Here is a 7285-nt window from a genome sequence, read left to right as displayed (position 1 = left end):
CAAGTTATCCTGCCTAAAACACTAGATGCCTGCCTTCCAAGTCCTGCATAGTAGTGTAATTTCTGAGAGGACAGTGTGGGAGCATGAGCTGAGAAGCATGGGACCCAGTGTCTCCTCCCCAAACTATCAGGGCCACATCATATGATTTAGGGTGAGAATTCTCAGGGGCAGGGGCCACTTCCCTCAGGCGGGAGAACAGAGATGAGGATGGCTCTAACAAAGGCAAAGAGGACTTACCTAACTGGGGGCGGGGAATGGAAGCCTCCAACTTTATTAACACCATCCCACATACCCACACTACAGTTTTCAAGATCCCTTTCCTTCCCAGTGTTGGTCTTTATTTTCAGAGTAAACACTTTGGGGCTGGGGTTGAACCTTCGGTCCTTTTGTGGGGATGGACATTCAGCATGCGCCACGATCCGGCCAGTCCCAGGATGAAACTCTTCATTTCATTTTCTGCAGTCTCAGCCATGTGGCTCAAGAGATAAGGGTCTCCTTCCCAACACACACAGAAGCTTTTGGGATATTTAGTCATCTCTTGAACTGGGAATTTCTGAGCTCATGTTTCCTTCTTACACTGTTCAACATTAGGAGAAAATGGTTTGTTTCTTTATATTTATTAGTTTGGAAAAAATGCTCAAAAGTAGTACCACAGACACAATACCTCAACCCTCTGCTTCTTGTAGATGGTGGACTGAGAATATGCAACAGTGACATTTTTATAAACCCTACTGCCAGATCCCTGAAAATGAAACCATCAGCATCTTTAAATCTAATCCAATTACAGAACCACTTCCAGGAACTCCAGGACCAATTCAAGTACCTCACCTTAAAATTCTCTTCCTAAGAATGACTCTTGATACCAAGATCTGTATCAGTTTAGGTCTTCCACAGAAACAGAATCATCAGAAGATGATAGGGAGAGAGGAGAGAGGGGAGAGAGAGAGAGAGAAAGAGAGATAGATATTTACAAAAAGAATCCAGCAGTTGCTTAGTCTATGAGGCTGAATGTCTCAGCTGGTCTTCAGTATATGCTAAAATCCTAAAATAGGCTCTAATACCAGTGAAGGAATGGACTTGCCAGCAAGAACAAGAGCAAGCAAACAAAGAGCAAACTTCCTTTTTCTATATCTGTTATATAGACTGCTAGCAGAAGGTGTGTCCCAGATTAAAGGTGGATCTTCTCACTTCAAATGATTTACTTAAGAAAGAAAAAAAAAATCCCTCAAAGTTGTATCCAGCCACCTAGATTTTAGTTCATTCCAGATGTTGTCAAGTTGACAAGCAAGAATAGCCATTGTAAAAGTATCTTTTATTCCCCTGATTTAATTGTCATCCCAGGAGCTCACTGCCTCTGTCTGCTAGCATAGGCCTAGTCCTGGAAGCTTCTAGTCTCTATACAATCTAATCTAGGCCTAGAATGTTTTCAGCCTCTGAGACTTATTGCTAAATAAATTTACCCTGTCTAGCTCTTTCTGAATTCTGTCTGTCTGGTTCAACTCAGCTGGTCTAGCTCAAATTCCTTTCCCAGATGACTAATTCAAACTGGCTTCTCTCAACTTTGGACTCAATTGCTCTTCTTGGCCTCAAACTAACTCTAGCAATCTGTTCTTATCTTCTGGATCCTTCTCATTCTCTGGCTCATTCTATCTTCATCTGTGCCTAGCTTGTTCTCTCTTCAACTTGCTCTGTAAAACTGTCTCCTCTCCCTCATTCTCTTAAGTAGCTTCCCTTTCCTCTTTCTTGTGAGAGTTGGGCATATTCTATTCTGTCAAATCTTCCTCTGACTCATCACTTTTTCTATCACTCAGTTGGGCATCACTTTCAAATATGGGTGCTTCCTTCTACCAACTAACTTTACCTTTATTGTTTGGAATTAAAAGTGTGTACCATCACACCGGAACCCAAGCTTTTCTTTACCTAAAACTTGCTCTATACCAGGATGGCCTTGGACTCAATCAATGTGCTTGACTCTGTCTCCTGGATTAAAGGTGTATGCCACCACTGCCCAGAGTGTCTACATTCCAACTGGATCACACAAACCTAGAGGGTTTTGGATGTGATCTCTTGCCAGAACAGCCATGTTCTGAATTAAAATTCCTCTACAAGCCATCTCAAGACTTTCTTGTCAACTTGACACACAATCACATCTCCTTATGTCATGGTTAATTTCCAAATTAAAACAATAAGCAGACCATAGTTATGCCTAACATGATATAAGCATCCCTTGGACAACCACAAATGCATTATAAATTTAGAATAAGTGGCAATGTGCTTGAAGGGCACTCTTTCAGTATCTCAAACTTCAATATGATAAACACTGATATTCTCTTAATTGACGTTACAGCACATGAAAATGAAATTGTGAAAGGGTCAGTCAGATCCAGGCAGCAGCTGCGGTGGCTCAGTTTCTCTGTAGCTCTCCCTGTCTCCCTTTTGGTTTCTGGAACCATGGCCCCTAGTGTGGCTGTCTCTGATGGTGTCATCAAGGCGTTTAATGACGTGAAAGTTCACAACTCCTCTTCACCGAAGGAAGTGAAGGAATGCAAGAAGGCAGTGCTCTTCTGCCTCCATGAGGACAAGAAGAACGTCATCCTGGAGGAGGGCAAGGAGAGCCCAGTAGGAGATGTGGGGCAGACTGTGGGCGACCCCTACACCACGTTTGTCAAGATGCTGCCAGACAAGGACTGCCGCTCTGCTCTCCATGATGCAACCTATGAGATCAAGGAGCAAGGAGGACCCGGTGTTCATCTTCTGGGCCCCCGAGAGTGCACTCCTTAAAAGCAAAATGGTCTGTGAGCTCCAAGGACGCCATCAAGAAGAAACTGACAGGAATCAAGCATGAAATACGAGCAAACTGGTAGGAGGTGGTCGAGGAGCGCTGCACCCTGCCTGAAAAGCTAGGCCTCCCTGGAGGGCAGCCTCCAAGCCCCTGCCTGGAGCATCTAGCAGCCCCAGACCTGCTCTTGGGTGTTGCAGGCTGCCCCTTTCCTGCCAGACTGGGGGGAGGGGAATCGTAGCAGAAGAAGGGCAACCCCTTCACCTCAGTTGCCAAAGGACCCCCTCACCCCTTGGACTGTCCTCTTCCTTCCATCCCCTGATGGTTCTGGCCTTCCCAAACTGATGTTGATCTTCTTATTCCTCTTGGGTTGAAGCAGACCAAGTTCTGTCCCAGACACCCAGTTTGGGGGGAGCCTTTTTTTTTTTTTTTAACGACATCCCCACTCCTCATCCCTCTCCATGCCATGCTGCCAATTTCTAACCACAATAGTGACTCTGTGCTTGTCTGGTTTAGTTCTGTGCGGAAATGAAATATGGAAATGACCCCTCCCTGCAGCGCTGGTTGCCCTCTCCTTTCCCTTGATCTTGGCCGCTCATGAAAGCAGGATCAGCAAGGGACCTTCAATTAACAAACAAACAGGGCTGGAGAGATGGCTCAGAAGTTAAGAGCACTGGCTCCTCTTCTAGAGGTCCTGAGTTCAATCCCCAGCAACTACATAGTGGCTCACAGCCATCTGTAATGAGATCTGGTGCCCTCTTCTGGCATGCAGGTGTACATGCAGGCAATGTATTATATACATAATAAATAAAAAAACCAAACAAACACAATAAACAAAGCTAATTCAAAAAAGAAGAAATTGAAGGGAAAAACACAGAAATCTTTACAAACACATTCTTAACAGAAACACACATGTCAACTATAATTAAAAAAAGAAGAAAAACACAGAAACCTTTACAAACACATTCTTAACAGAAACACGCATGTCAACTATAATTCTCATTTCTGGCCTTAGCTGGTATTTATAACTACCTCCCTCTACTACCCATTCTGTATTTCTTCCACCCTCAGCAAGCCCCTCAGCAGGTCTTACCTCTTTCTCTGGAGGAGTGACCCATACCTTTATTCCTGAAGGTCTGTGCTCTTTGTCATCCTGCCTGGATTAGACTGTTGCAGTTTCCCATTGCTTTAATGACAGGGCACAGTAGCAGCAAGTGATGCCTTAAAGAGTCTCCTCCAATCCAGACATAATTCTTCTTACCTCTATTGTGGAGAAGCAATCTAATTTCCCCATGGTAACCTGGATCAATCACCCCTCCTAACACTGTTACTCCTTTCTTAGCCTCTTGGTTTAAGGGTTTCAAGAAACCCAAAGTGGCCAGGAGGAAGTCTGAGCTTCCAGTTCAATGGGATGTTTGCTGTGTTTCCTGGCAGGAGTGCTCCTTACTCTGGAACCAAAACATTTAGGCCAGCAGAACTTAAGGTCATGGGAACAGGAAGCAAAAATCTTCCTAGTGGATCACTAGGTGTGATAGTGAATGATACTATCCCTTTTTCTACTCCTTGATTCATGGACTGTGGATCCTAGCTATAGGAGAAACCATACTGTATATTGGATGCTGATACAAAGCATGTATCATCTTTCTAGAGAACCCTTCCCCAGCCCACCAGGCTGCTGCCACCCGATTGGCACTGTAGCTGCGTCTTCAAGAGGCCACTCCATCTTTCTATCAGGCCAAGATAGTAAGGAACATGGCAAGACCTGTGGACTACATGATCATGGGCCTACTGTTGCACTTCTCTGGCTATGGGGTGGGTTGGTTGATTGGAGGCAGTACTGTGTGGAATACCAGGATGGTGGATAAGGCATTCTGTAAGTCCATGGATGGTGGTTTTGTCAGAGGCACGCAGGAAGAACAAATCCATAACCAGAATAAGTATCTACTCCAGTTAAGTACAAAGCGTTTTCCTTTCCATGGAGGAAGCAGTCCAATGTAGCCAACCTGCCACCAGCTCACTGGCTGACCACCCCAGGGAATGGTACCACATTTGGGGCTCAGTGTCAGTCTCTGCTGTTGGCAGACATGGCACTCCGCAGCAGCTGTAGCCAGGTCAGCCTTGGTGAGTGGAAGTCCATGTTGCTGAGCCCGTGCATAACCTCGTCTCTGCTGCCATGGTTACCTTGTTCATGGGCCCCACTGGGCAAAGACAGGGATGGCTGGTGAAAGAGGGTGACTGTTCACAGAACTGCTCATCTGATCTACTTGATTACTGGGCTCCTCGTCTGATGAAGTCACCACTTGATGAGCATTTACATAGGACACAGGTATCTTCACATCCCTCACCCATTTGCAGAGAGCTATCCACGTTCTTCTTCCCCTGACAACTTCCTAATCAATTTTCTAATCATGCTCTGCCCAAGTCCCTGACTGTGTAGCCAGTTCATTCGCTACAGCTCACAAATCAATGGACAATTGCACATCTGGTCATTTCTCCTTCCAGACAAACTGTATTTCTCCTTCCAGACCATGTATACTGCCCGGAGTTCTGCAAAGTGTGAAGATCTCCCTTCACCAATGTCTTTCAGGGTTGTCATGCTGTAGCTGTCCACTTCTGGGTGGCGCCTGAATAATGGGCAGAACAGTCAGAAACCAATCCCTTGTCTTTTCCTCAGTCGGCCAATTATAGGGCACACCCATAAGGCTCTAGGTGCATGTGTGGCAGCAGATGGCATTGTAAATAACAGGAGAAGAAACCATGGGTATTTGGGCAACTTCTTCATGTGACTTGCTTGTGCCTTCAAGACATTTGTGGGTCTAATCATGAATATACCACTTTCATTTGATGATGGGTTGTTGCTGTGCGCATCCTACTTTATGACTTAGGGGATCAGATAACATCCAGCTCATGATGGACAGCTCAGGTGGCATGGTAACATGGCGGCCCATTGTCAAATGTTTGGTTTCCACCAAGGCCCAATAGCAGGCCAAGTGCTGTCTCTCAGAGGGAGAATAGTTGTGTGCAGATTATGGTAGCGCCTTGCTCCAAAATCCCAAAGGTCTCTTCTGTGATTCAGCTATGGGGCCTGCCAAAGGGCTCCAGACAGCATCCCTAGCTACCTCTGACACCTTAAGTACCATCAGCTCTGCCAGATTGTATGGTCTGAGTGGTAGAGCAGCCTGAACAGCAGCCTGGACCTGTCGCAGAACCTTCTTCTGTTCCAGGTTCCGCTCTAAGCCAGCAGCTTTCAGGCTCACTTGGTGCATGGGCTGGAGTACCACACCCACGTACGTGAGTACTGTGCTGTCTCCGGAATCCAAACAGGCTCATTACATGCCTCTTGGTGGTTGGCGGGGCCAGGTGCTATAACTTATTCTATATCTTAGAAGGAATATCTCTGCATGCCCTATACCACTGGACCCTTAGAAATTTCACTGGGGAAGAAGGCTCTTGACTTTTGGTTGAACATATTTCTCATCTTCTGATACGCATGTGCGTTATCAATGAGTCCAAAAGAGTTTCTATCTCCCTGATCACTTGGTCCAATAAGCATCCTGTCATCAATAGAGTGGACCAATGTGATATCTGTGGAAGAGACAGAGGGCCAAGATCCCTTCTTTTATGACACAGGGCTGAAGAGTTAATACGTCCCTTGAGGTAAAACTGTAAAGGTACACTGCTGGCCTTGCCGACTGAAAGAAAATTGCTTCTAATGGTCCTTACGGACAGATATTGATAAAAAAAAAAAAAAGCATTTGCTAGATCGATAGCTGCATATCATGTACCAGGAGAGGTGTTCATCTACTCAAGTTAGGAACCCCATCTGGTACAGCAGCTGCGGTTTGAGTCACTACCTGATTTAGGTTTTGGTAGTCAACTGTCATTCTCCACAATCTGTTTGTTCTCTGCATAGGCTAGATAGGAGAGTTAGAGGGATCTAGGGTGGGAGCCACCCCTGCCTCCTTCAAGTCCTTGATGGTGGCACTAAATTCTGTATTTCCTCCAGGGACGCAATGCTGTTTTTGTATCACTGTTTTCCCTGGCAGAGGCAATTCTAAAGGCTTCCATTTTAGCCTTTCCAACCATAATAGCCCTCACCCCGCAGAGAAGAGAACCAGTGTGAGAATTCTGCCAACTTTCTAAGTAGATCTATCCCAGTTACCTATTCTGGGACTGGGGAAATGACCCCAGGATGAGTTCACCGACACACTATGAGTCAGACTTCAGCCAAAACTCCATTAATCACCTGACCTCCATAAGCCCCTGAATGAAAATGAGGACATGACCTCTCCAAGGGATAGGTGAGGAGGTTTTTATTGTAGAAGTGAGGAAGAGACCAGCCTGAGGCATTTGGAACCAGGTCATGAGAGGAAAAAGCGAAGGGGCAGCCAGAGGGCAGGGGAGGGGGCAAGAGAGGAAGAGAAGAGAGCTAAGAGGGTAAAGGGGCCAGGAAGGAACCAAAAGGAGAGCAAAGGGCATGGCTGAAATGGCAGGTTTATATAGGAA

At 45.8% G+C, this 7285-nt stretch overlaps 1 pseudogene; it reads left to right on the top strand.

The window, feature by feature from the left end:
- The first annotated feature begins 2451 nt into the window (after window positions 1–2451).
- Window positions 2452–3020, top strand: LOC110563866 (cofilin-1-like; annotated as a pseudogene).
- Window positions 3021–7285: the final 4265 nt, after the last annotated feature.

Source organism: Meriones unguiculatus, chromosome X (assembly GCF_030254825.1).
Source record: "Meriones unguiculatus strain TT.TT164.6M chromosome X, Bangor_MerUng_6.1, whole genome shotgun sequence".
In the NCBI taxonomy this organism is placed as follows: Eukaryota; Metazoa; Chordata; class Mammalia; order Rodentia; family Muridae; genus Meriones; species Meriones unguiculatus.
Note: the sequence above shows the minus strand (reverse complement) of the source record. Positions and strands in the feature narration are given on the sequence as shown.